The 12883-nt window shown below is 42.9% G+C and overlaps 1 long non-coding RNA gene across 1 annotated transcript in view; it reads right to left on the reverse strand.

Moving 5' to 3' along the window:
- Positions 1-26: 26 nt before the first annotated feature.
- LOC126490720 (uncharacterized) overlaps positions 27-12883 on the reverse strand; it is a 133470-nt gene continuing 120613 nt past the window's right edge. Inside the window, exon 2 of the long non-coding RNA XR_007589228.1 lies at positions 27-235. This is a non-coding gene — a long non-coding RNA (uncharacterized lncRNA). The remainder of the gene's footprint in view (positions 236-12883) is intronic.

A 12883-nucleotide genomic window follows, 5' to 3' on the forward strand; every position in this document is an offset into this window, starting at 1 on the left:
CCAGAAATAATTACACGGAAACTGTATTCTTTCAAACACTGCCTGGCCCGGATAGTTCCAGTTCCTTATGGCTAGCTCTTACATATTGTTCTAACCCATTTCTAATATTCTGTGTAGCCCACGAGCTGGCTTACCAGGGAGGATCTTAACCTGCGTCTGTCTGGAACGGGAGAACCATGGCGACTCCTCACACAGCTTCTTTTTCCCAGCATTCTCCTCTGTCTACTCCGCCTACCTAATTTTCTATCCAATAAAATGGGCCAAGGCAGTTTCTTTATTAATAAGAAATCACTCCCACATCACATGTGTATGTAGGAGGTGTGGATGTACATATATGCATGTGCATATGCAGGCCTGAGAGAAAACTCAGGGGATGTTCTTTGGGATTCATACATCTTGTTTTTTTAGAAACAGGGTCTCTTTCTAGGACCTAGGGATGCCCAGTTAGTCTAGGTTGTATCCATCAAATCACAAGAATCATGCCTGTCTCTGCCTTGCTTGAATTCAAGCTTATGCCACCATTTCTGGCTTTCAAACATGTGGATTCTTGGGATTGAAGTTGGTTCTCATCATGCACAACAAACGTTTAACAGACTGAGGTATCTCCCTGGCCCAGGAAAAAGGCTTTAAATGACTTTGGACAGAATCTGGCCAGATGTATGGGCAAGTGAGAGTCCACGAATGTTGAACTTCACAGCAATTCTATCCTGGAGGAAAAGGTTGGCAGCAAATAATTGTTATCAAAACTTTTGGCAAAGATATATTTGATTTCACCACAAGAAAGAATTTCTGGCCATATAGTAGTTATGCAAAAAAATAAATAAATGTATTTTCTGTGAAAGACTGGGTATTTTGCTTCCCAAACATCTGTTGTATTCAACCTGACTTCAGTCAGATGACAAGTTCTCTCCTGTTTGGACAGGCCTTAGAGAGGCCTTGGGGTCTGTGTCATTTGACTTGATTCATTTCTGCGCACATCTCTGGCACATACTCTAAGGAGACACTCTTCTTCATTGTGAGGTTAATTCAAGGAGGTGAGTCACATAAGGAAGACAGGGCAAGGTGTCCACATCCCAAACTTGCAATCTGACACACTCTCAATAAGTAGAGAGTATAATGAGGTCATATCATAGAAAACATAGATCTTGCTGATTCTGTTCTCATTCTTCCATGACAAGTTTAAATCTCTCTCAGAAAGTGTATCCTGACCACCCAGGCCTAGACTCTCTTTGTCCAACTAGCTCCTATCACACTGAAGACTGAAGATGCTAATTGGCCGTTTTGGGGTATCTTTACATCAAAGAATTCTCATATTATCATGCTATTAACTTGAGAGTATGCTTCTGCTGGTGATGATGGTGATGTTGGTGATAATGATGGTGATGGTGCTGATGGTGGTGCTGCTACTGCTGATGATGATAATGATGTTGATGATGATGATGGTAGTGGTGATGATGGTGATAGTGGTGATGATGGTGGTTGTGTTAATAGTGATGATAGTTAATAGATGATAATCATGATGATGTTGTGTTCCGGCACATGCAGCTACACAAGCATGTGGAGCTCAGAGGTCAATCTTGGGTATATTTCCCCACCTTTATTTTGAGACATGTTTTTTTTAAAAACTCTCCTGGAACTCACCAAATAGGCTAGATTGTCAAATCAGCGAGCCTCAGAGATCCATCTTTCTTCACCTCCTGTTAGCTGGGTTTAAAGGATGTATCATCACACCTGAGGTTTTGGTTTTGGTTTGGTTTTGTTGTTGCTGTTTATTTTATGTGCACTTTCAACTTGGGCCCTTGTGCTTTCAAGGCAGATGCTGTATCAGCTGCACCATCTTCCAAGCCCTTGTATTTGGGCACAATGCTACCTTGTCAGTATTTTGAAGGTTAACCTCATAATAGGTGCTAACCAAATCTTCCCTGAATGAATTGAGAATGAGGAATGTGCTCTTTCATGTTTACTGAAAAGTCAGGAAATCTTCCCAGAGGTTCAGTCTCCCAGGGTACCAGTGATAGTGAAAGGTGATGGTGTCAACCAGCATACTTCTCTTAAATTCCTCAGCTTTTTCCCCATCTGTAAAAACCTATAGGTCCGAGGCAAGATGGAAGTGTCCCTGCTGTGGAAAGGATCTGATTTCTCAGTGGTTTGATCTCCCCCTCTGCACAGGAAAATGCTTCTGCTGAGATAGAGCTGCCTTTCATACTTAGAGAAAAGCTGAATTCCTCCACCTACTGTCCTCCCCCACAAGGACAAGGCTGTGTGTTAACGAAAGCTCATTTGGCCCTAGGTAGCCCTAACCATTCCCTCTGCAGTACCTCCCTCTTCTGATTGTCTCTTCCAAGCGAACCACTGGGGACTGCTCGAGACCACTGCCGACAACCGATAAATGCAGTCTTCAAAGCCACTCATCCATTCTTAATGGACAGCCCGTTAATTTGAGGTCTGGGTCATGAATTTGAATGCTGTGCACTGAACACCTCTTCAACAAGACACCCTGGCTTTGCCTCAGGGTAAATGGTGATTCATTAATTGTAATTAAATTAAGCTGGTGGCTTAAACTAGATGTGACAAAATGAAAATCCCCATATAAAACCTGAGGTGCATATCACAGGCCTTCTGTCAATAACATCTCGTTTTTGTCTAAGTGGATTTAAAGGCAACAAGATGCCTCTCCTTTAAAGGAAAAAAAAAGCTGCCTTAGCTAAATAGGGAAATAAATAACTTGGGTATGTTTCTCTCTTTCTCATGTAAAGCCTGGTGCGGAAACGAAGGAGGACTAATGATAAAGACTTGAAGCATGCCTAAGAATCCAGGTGGAAGGAGAGCAGTATTCTAGGGTTAGGCCATGCCACACTGGCTATTAAGACACATCCATCCTGCTGCTATCAGGGCATGAGTTGTGTCAATATAAGTAACAGTTACTGCCTAGCTTGGTGAACATAGGGACAAAATTCTTGGATGGAAGTCAGGACTTCTGAGATCTCAACGATCTTTACTGGGAAACTAGTGGTTAATCTAGGGACCCTTGTTTCATGGAATTTCTATCTCTGAAATAAGAGTCCTGTGTGGTGATATTTTGATTGTGATCTAATAAAGATCAGAGTGTAAAGCTAGCCATTAGTTACCCATAGAGGCCAGGCAGTGGTAGCATACCCCTTTAATCCCTTGTGAGGCAGAGGCAGACAGATCTCTTGAGTTCAAGGCCACCCTGGGCTACGTGAAATTGATCCAGTCTAAAGAGAAACAGAACCAGATGTTAATGGCTCATATATTTAGTCCCAGTATTTGGGAGTCACACACCTTTAATCCCAACACTAGGGAGTGGAGACAGGGAGGCATGGCAGAGGAGGGAGAGAGGAATATAAAGTGGGAGGATACAGGAGCTCAGGGCATTCAGTCTGGCCATTCAGTCTGAGGACTTGTAGAGACAGGATAACCCACTTGGTCTCAGGATTTGACAGAGGTAAGAACTAGTAGCTGGCTGCTCTGCTTCTCTGATCTTTCAGCTTTCACCCCCAATATCTGACTCCAGGTTTTTATTATTAAAACCAATTAGAATTTACACTACATCCCCATTTTTAAAGAAAAGGAAATTAAGTAGGACTCCAACATGCCACAGGCAAGCATGAAGCTCTACTTGTATGGAACAGAGACATTTCCCTCAGTAAACAGAACAGAGGAGCCCGGCCTGTGAGGTCACATTCTCATCTCCCACCCCACATGAGTCAAAGGGGGATGGGTGACAGAGGGACAAAGTGCAAATAGATTTGTCCCACTGGGTCTTGTCTCAATTATCTTCTAGCAACAAGGCTTGGAGAAAGCATGGTTTCTACCATGGCATTACCTAGGGCATGGTTACGCTCACAATTTAGCCCCACCCCCATGTCCAAAGGAGTAGACCGGGGATTGGAACTGAATACAGTAACTCTAGAATCTTGTGACTGCTTCTTCTGGCAACCCTTGTTCCTAAATTCCCTAGGATCCACTAAGGTTCACTTTATTAGCATAAGCTGAGGCGTGGATGAAAGGGGCTCGTAATAGATCACCAAGAACATGCTAAAAGAAAGACCAGAGTATTTAAAACCTGTGTCAGGAAACAGAGACCAAGGTGTAAATCACTTATCAAAACAGTACATTTCAGGGCTGGATAGATGGCTCAATGGTTACAAGCATACACTGTTCTGACAGAACCTAAGTCTGACTCCCAGCACCCATATCAAGAGGCTCACAACTGCCTCTCAGTCCAGTTCCAAAGGATTTGACATTCTTGCCTGAACTCTGTGGACACCTGGACTCACATCAAACTCACATATACACAAAAATAAAAATAAAATCTTTTTAAAATGCTATATTACCTAGTGTCCAGAAAGTCCTTTGAACACAAACTTCTTGAGTGACATTAAATTGTAAAAGAGATCAGAAAGATAGCTCAGTTCAAGTAAATAATTGAGAACCTGAGAGTCAGGACATTTGGCATGGGGGGGCATTGGAACATGAGGATGTCTGGTACCTTCTGTTGATGAGTCAGCCATGTCAGATATGTTATGTTATTGAAAGCTTTGTATACTTTTTATTCTGCATAAGTTGTCTGAATAGTGAGAAGAGAGATGATCTGCAGAGACTTTGAAACAGTTTTGTTGTTGTTGTTTACTGCCCTGGAAATGTGAAATTCCTGGGTAAGAACTTGAAAAGCAAAATCATAAAAGATAAACTTCTTAAGACTGTGATAAAATAGGCTGGATAGAGCTGGGAACTCAGGGCTGCCCCTAGACTTCAGACTATGTGTAGCCACGTTCAAATCCAGAATTAGATTGGTACAGTGAGAGATGGATGCTTGCATGTTCACTTGCTTGCTTTACTTGTGCTCAGCTCAATTATCTCCACTCAGACAGTCCAGGACCACCTGCCTAGGGAATGGTGCAGCCCACAGTGGACTGGCTGAGTCTTCAAATGTCAGTAAACTTAATTCCGACACTCCTCTACAGACATGACCACAAGTTGACCCAACATAGACAATTCCTCATTGAAACACTCTTAACGGGTGGTTCTAGGACATGTCAAACTGGCAATTAAAACTAGCTATCACAGGGGCTAGAGAGATGGATGGCTTGGGGATAAGAGTACCTGATGCTCTACCAGAGGAGCCGAGTTTGGTTCCCAGCACCCACCTCAGGTAGTTCACAACCATGGGGACTCCAGGGGATTCAACACCCTCTTCAGGCCTCCACAGGCACTGCATGCAAATGGTGCATATAAATGAACTCAAGCACATTCACATAGAATAAATAAGTATTTTTTTTAAAAGCTAGCCATCATAGCCTCTAAGGAAAGAGGGAGAGAAGCTATAATGGAGCAGGATAAAGTAGCCACCACAAATGGGAGTAATAGCACCAAACATTGACTTTGGGGGAGGGGCTTATAGAAGGCTCTGAACCGTCTCCTCCCTTGATGTCACTGCTCATATTCAGCAGACTTTTCTTACAGAATACACCTGAATGTCCTGTACTAGAAAGGATATTTATTATTATGTCGAATCACATGATGGGGCTGAGGAGTCCAGCAATAGCTGACTGGGCTCTGGAGAGCCAGAGAACCTGGTCGCTACTAAATCGATGCCTCAGCAGCCCCAAAGCCCTGTTGGAGGCCTGGGAAAGACCAAGGTGTTCAGTTCCTGTTGGAAGACTGAAGAAGCTGATGGCAGTAGAGGATGGCAGCAGCAACTGTAGAATGCCCTCTCTCTGGGACAAGCAAAGGATGGTGAGCACCAATCTTTACACCAGGCTGCTCACTTAGAAGATCCTATGCACTTTGGGGGAAGATTCTCACTGCTCAATTAATCCTCTCTGAAAATGCTTTATGAATTCTGTTACATTAACAACACCAAACCATCACACGGACCTAGCCAGGGGCTGTGCGCCATAGTTGCCTGGCATCTATGTATGACTGGGAAATTAATTTTCATCAATGTAACATAAGCAAAAGAGGTCTGTGTCCCCTCTTGGTTCAATTGGATAATAAGATATGCATATTCCTTGTTCTATTTACCTTCTGTCCCTGAAGATGCTGTGGCCCTCAAAGAAGAAGAAGCCACAAGGTAGAAGGAATCGGAAGCCATGAATGACCCTGAAGATGCTGTGGCCCTCAAAGAAGAAGAAGCCACAAGGTAGAAGGAATCGGAAGCCATGAATGACTGTGTGGCGGGAAGTCACCCTCCAGGTCTGAACATCTACACCAGACTCTTTTGAATGTATGTTGAAAACTTGATGTTAAGATGTGGGGCTGAGAAGCCTTTGGAGCCACTAATGCAGGGAGGAAGCAGACCCTGCAGGGCTTCTTTCATCTCACTTTTAACTTTTGAGGAAAAGAGCTCTGGAAACTGAACATCCCACACACATAAAGATACAGGTGCATCCATTAGCTATTCATTTCCTGGTCCTCTGGGCCAGGAAAGTGTCCACATCTTTACCCTTGCCACATTGGCTGATGCAAAGACAGGAGGACAGAAGACTTCCCACAGGAAAAGTCCAGAAACATCTAGAACCTTCTTATTGAGCAGCACCAGTTGGGCTGGGGAGTATGTGCTCCTGGGAAGCCAGGATTGCCTGCTCCTTGTGGAGAAAAGCCTGGGTAGAGAAGGCATCCTACTGAGGAATGTCCAGTTTTCACTACACATGTGTTTTAAGACTTCATGTTTTGGCTTATCTAACCTAAAGTGCAATATGTTTAATTTGTCTTTATTGACTTGAATAGAAATGAACTTTAGATGGACGAGTGTCTAGCAGAGTGAATAGGGTGGCATTCTTTGTAGTCACTTTGGTTTTGCAAAAATATACTGGAGGCAAGCTGCCTAAGCGTTTTACTTGTTTAACCTCCATACTCTGTAGAGTCCAAAAGTGACTGCTCTTGTACCACCTCCTTTTGGCACAACCTCTGCAGAGCTCTCCAGGTCAGGGGCACCTGCCAAGGCCAGCACCAGCTGTGTGTGTCCAGGTGTGTGCTGTGGCCTCTCATCACAGCTGCTGGCAATGCCCAGGGAAGAGCAGCTGCCTGCCTTTTTCTTGCTAATTTCTCTTCCCCACTGAGCTACACAGGGGAGAATAATTGCCTTTACTCTAAGCTCTGACATTCCCACATCCCAGCACCTGCTCTACCACTGTCCTCCCAACAGGAAGACAATTTCTGCCACCCTCGGTGACTTCTTCATAGCCAACCCGCTGGTTAGAGAAACATTTTTCAACGAGGCAGTTGGAATACGAATGTGGACAGAGCATTTTGGAAGGCTGATTATCATTTTTCTCTCATGAAACAGTAACTGCGGGCCGGGAACTTGGTAGGATGGCTGGGCAAAGAGCCTCAGCCTCAATCGCGCTCCCAGTCCTGTCAGTAGAAACAAATAGAAAAAAGCCCAAACACCACAGGGAAAAGAGGAAGCTGGGCATGACCATCTAATGGAACCGTGTTATTTAGGAGACACTCTCAAGTAACCCAGGGTTAGCCTGTGACTGATAGAAAGCTAGAATCAATTGACGCGGGATGTGCATTCATATTCCAAATTTTAAATTTGATTCTCTAACAGTTATTCACTTTGGCAAGGTCGAAGGACCAGTGATGGAAGGACAGGATGACCTGAGACTGTAAGCCCGTCCCTGCCAGGAGCCCACCAGGAACAAGGACAGGAACAGCTCTCACAACCCCTGTTTATCACCCCTCAAAGGGCTAACCCTTAACACTTCATTAAGATTGTAACACTTCCTAAATTTTAAAAAATTTTCTGTACTGTAAAAGCAACCTTAGATTTATTTATATTAGCAAAAAAGAATAACATATAGATGAATGCATGTTAATAAACACAAATCAGAATGGCAGTATTTTATGTTTTTAGATACTTTATTATTATAAAGTCTTTTAATACATATTTTATTTCTTAGTCATTAAAGTAATAAATGCAGAACATATTAGACACATGGAGGTGTGTTCTCTTCAGTGACTCCAAATCAAGCCAACAATGGAGAAACTAGACCTTAGATGTCCTTAGATATTGTCTGACTTTTCTGTCCTGCCAGCCAGCTCCCAAATAACCACATAGAGACTCATTATTAATTATAAATTCTTAGTAGATAGCTTGGTCTTGTTACTAGCTAGCTCTTACATCTTAAACAAACCTGTATTTCTTATCTACATTCTAACCCGTGGCAGTATCTTTCATCAGCCCAGCATGTTCATCCACGTTCATCTTGCTTCCTCCCGAGTCTCCTGGCAACTCCACCCTTCTTTCCAGTGTGCTCTCAGTCTGGCTCTCCCAGCTAGCCTCTGCCTGCCTAGCTATTGGCCAGTTAGCTTTTTATTAAACCAATGAGAGCAACACATTTTCGCAGTATACTAAAAGATTGTTTCACACACCATCTTGTAGAGTTCCCTTTTGCTTCCTAGGAGTCCTGGTTCCTACCAAGAGCTAGGAGTCTTGCCTGGTGGGATGAGGTGCTCTCTGTGGTGCAGCCTGCAGAGCTGCTGGGCTTCACACTGTTGTGGGTCCTCAAGCTCCCTGCTGTCTTCACCTATTTCACAGGTGTTCTGCTCTGCCTGCGACAAAGTCTGCTGAAGATAGAGCTGAGGAGACGGTTGAAGTGGAAGGAAAGGAACGGGTTCTGCACTATATGACAGAATCTTTGCTTATATTTAAGATTCATTTTATTCTCAATTGTGTTCTGTGTGTGTGTGACACATGTGTGCACAGTTACTGCAGAGGACAGAAGATGGCCGCAGATAGCCCAAGACTGGAATTACAGGTGGATGTGTGCTGTCCAAAGTCAATGCTGAGAACTAAACATGGGTCTTCTGCAAGAGCAGCAAGTTCTCTTAACTTCTTATCTGGTGAGCCATTGCTACAGCCCCTATATACTTTAAATGGTATGCTTCAGACCATGGAAAATCTCAGACAGACACAAAATCAGAGACTCTAGGATGAGAAAGCCCATGGAGTCATCTAGCACACAAGACACACGGCTGCTGTCCCACATGCTGCCATGACCTCTGCAGCTCCTTGAAGGTAGGTATTCTCATCCCTGTTGAGCAGGGTTGAGGTCTTTGATCACTGCCTAAAGACACCAAGCTAGTGGTTCATGGCAGACAAAATAATATTTCTGGCTTTAAGTTCCATGCTGCTTCTTAGAAAGCTTTGCAAAATTTTAAATAAATCTGTAGTCATTTTTTGTAGTCATTTTTAAAAAAATGGTTATATGCTTATTTACCCTAAATATGCCTGAACTTTTATTACAAAAAAGAGAAAACATTCAACAAACATTCTTTTGTCTTCTGGATTCTATGATGCACTGCATGGGAAATGATTTCTTGGTCTGTATTTAAAAAAAAAAAATCTCAGATCCATTTGTGAAATTCTGACTTCTGGTGATTACGTGGCTGTTACACAGATTGAGTCACAGCAGCTGTAGTTGTCCACACAAGACCTTCACATGATCAAGAATCAAGACAGTCAAAATTCTAGCATGGATGGGGTGGGGATAAGGGTTGAGGCCCCACCCTATAGAAGGTGGTATTGTCAGTAGATGACTGATGAGCTGGGAAAGTCACTCTCCTTTAGGGATGTGGTCACTGGTAAGTTGCTCGTGCCCCAGTGCATGGCCACACACCTATGTGCAAATAGACAACACTATTTGGACTCAGGGGATTACTAATAATGATTTGAAAGATTGGTCTGAAGAGCTGATTCAAGGGTGAGGGCTCTTTTGGAGGACTGGGTTCAAATCCCATCTCTCACATAGAAGTTGATCCTGCTTCGAGGGCATTGACACCCTCTTCTGACCTCCATGGGCACGGTACACATGTGATATGTATGCAAACATACAGCAGGTAAAACACTCACATGCATGAAATAAAAGTAAATGTTTTAAAAAATAAAATATGCAATACTTTATTAAAACAATGTTCTCTTTTTAAAAATTTATTTTTATTATTTTATGTGTATTGGTGTTTTGTCTGCATGCAAATGACTGCATGAGGATGTCAGATCTTGGAGTTACAGACAGTTGTGAGCTGCCATGTAGGTTCTGAGATTTGAACCAAGGTCCTCTGGAAGAGCAGTCAGTGCTTTTTAACCACTGAGCCATTTCTACAGCCTCCAAAGCACAAACTCCTTAATGCAATTGTGTTTAGGAATTAAGGCTCAGGATAAAATCAGTCGTGCATGTTAAGATGTTTATAAATGGGCTGGAGAGATGGCTCTGTGGGAAAAGCGCCTGGTGAACACGTGTGAGGATTTGAGTTCAAATCCCCAGAACCCACACAAAGCCCGATGTTGCAGAATATTCTTGTAACACCAGTGTTCCTACAATGAGATAGAAGCTATCTTAGAAAGCTTTGCTTTCTATTGCTGTGATGAACGCTGCTAACAGAAGCAACTTGGAAAGGAAAGAGTTTATTTGACTTACATATCCCAATCATAGTCCATCATTGAGGGAAGTCAGTGCAGGAACTCAAGCAGGGCAGCAACTTGGAGGCAGAAACTAAAGCTGGAGCCATGGGGAATTCTGCTTACTGGCTTAATTGGCCTACTTTCTTATACAGCCCAATACCTCCTGACCAGGGGTGGTACTACCCATAGTGAACTGCCCTCTCCCATCAATCACTAATCAGGAAAATGTCCCATAAAGTTGCTCATAAGCCAATCTGATGGAGGCAGTTCCTCAGGTGAGATTCCCTCTTACCAGATATGTCAAATTTGTGTCAAACTGGCAAATCCAACCAGCATAAAAGCAGAGACAGGTGACTCACCCCAACGTTTGCAGTACAGCTCTCCTGGAATAAACCCCAGTAAACAACAAAAGCTTCTGCCTCAAACAAGGTCGAAGGTCAGGACCGCCATCTGAGGTTGCCCTCTGACTTCCACATGTGCGCCATGGCACTATCATGGCCCCCCCACATATGTACACTGTACACACATATGCATACATATACACACATACACAGACACACACATACACATATCTACATATACAGACACACATACACACACATACACCCCATACACACATATACACACAATCACATATACATATATATATATATATACACACACAGACACACACACACATACAAACTTATACACATATACACAAACACACATACACACATGTAGAGGCTCAGCAGCACTAGTGGGGCAAAATAATAATGTATAATAACAGAAATAACATAATAGTATAAGATAGTGTACATTATGATTATTTTATATTTTATCAGCTATTAAAATAATATTATTCTATATTAATAGAAACAAATGTTTATCAGTAGGGGATTATTAGATAATGTATGATTTAAGCCAGTCATGTGGGGCAAGAACATAAAGCTACACTATGGAACCCTATAATAAAAGTACATTATAGAGTAGATATGTGATGTGTGTTTAAGTGAAGAATAAAAAGCTCTTTATGAAACAGGAGACACAGGGTAGCACACTTCATATTTTCTGTAGGTGGCAGAACATGAGTCCCAGTGAGCACAGTGCTGTGTGTCCTTGGTGGGGGAGGCTGGAGGTGTCATCTTTCTCTTCTTTATAACAATACTAATCGCACGGGTTTGCTTCCTTATGATTCATTATTCAGTACATTACTGAGAAGCTACCACACAGTAAACACTGTTCCAGACCCTTGGGACATAGCACTGGGTAAGCTCACCGTCTTCAAAGCATTTCTTCTCATTGCAGGGAAGAGAGAGAAGAAAGAGCGTCAGTGCAAACCAAATATGATTAGCAATAGTATGTGCTCTGAAGAAATGAGTGTTGTTTATATGGTGCCATGAATGGGATATGGGGGGCATCACTGCTGCCTCCTTCCTTTCTTGCTCCAGATTCATCATGTTGGATGGCAGAGTAGGGCTTGATAAACTTTACTAAATGGTTTTAAGAAATATACTCTACCCAGTGAACTTCTTGTCCAGCCTGCCATGCTGGGAGCAGGCTGCAAGACCATCCCACCTGGGTTCTCATCTCCTGGGTACAGAGAAGGATCATCTATCTACTTTCTTTTACTACACATGTGTTTCTGCCCAGTTCCAAGGCTGTGCACTGGTTACTCTCTCATCTGCTTCAATCATATTCTAGTCTTGCTTTGGGGAGCACTTTCAAGTCTCTCCTTGTAATAGCCACAAATCAAAACATACCTATCGATAACAAGCGTGTTCTCACTGGGTGACCTTCTTTGTTTCCTCTTTTAGTATGTGCTTCTTAGGATTCTGCTCTTGTTAGTGCTTCATGATTCTTTGTCCCAGGGAAAAAAATAGATTACAGAGAAAGGATGTGGTAGGTTACATAGAGAGAAGGAAAGATAACTGAGTGTCCTCCCATACATCATGTCAGCTGTTGACAAAAATGCTCTCCCCTGCCCTGTGCCCAGTGCTAAGGGCAAATGAGATCTTTAAGAATGACAATGGCGTTTATCATGTAAAGGACAAATGAATGTATGTGCAGTAATTGCTGCCCATCTTCACAGATGAAGGACGTAACAAGAGATTCGACTACTCCAAATAGCAGTGAAGGATTAGCACGTACATAGACCAGTATAAAAAATGACCATGATAAACTTAAAATATGATTAATGGATGTAGAGTAATGGATATTGCTAGGTACAAGATCTCACTGTAGAGCCCTAACTTGAGCGCACGTTGTTCAGTCAAGTGCCAAACAAAGCTGGATAGCTCTGCTCTCAGGAAGGCTAGAGTTGAGATCCTCCCAGCATACCCCACTGTGTGAGTGTGCATATGCGTGTGCCGCATTTGTGTATGTGAGTGTGTGTATGTGTGTGCACGTGTGTGTGTGTGTGTGTCCTGGCTAGTTGCTCCATTCTTTGTCTGATGGCGGGCTCTCTTATTT

This window comes from Alexandromys fortis, unplaced genomic scaffold (assembly GCF_014885135.2).
Source record: "Alexandromys fortis isolate MF-2015 unplaced genomic scaffold, M_Fortis_MF-2015_v1.1 scaffold_22, whole genome shotgun sequence".
Taxonomy (NCBI): domain Eukaryota; kingdom Metazoa; phylum Chordata; class Mammalia; order Rodentia; family Cricetidae; genus Alexandromys; species Alexandromys fortis.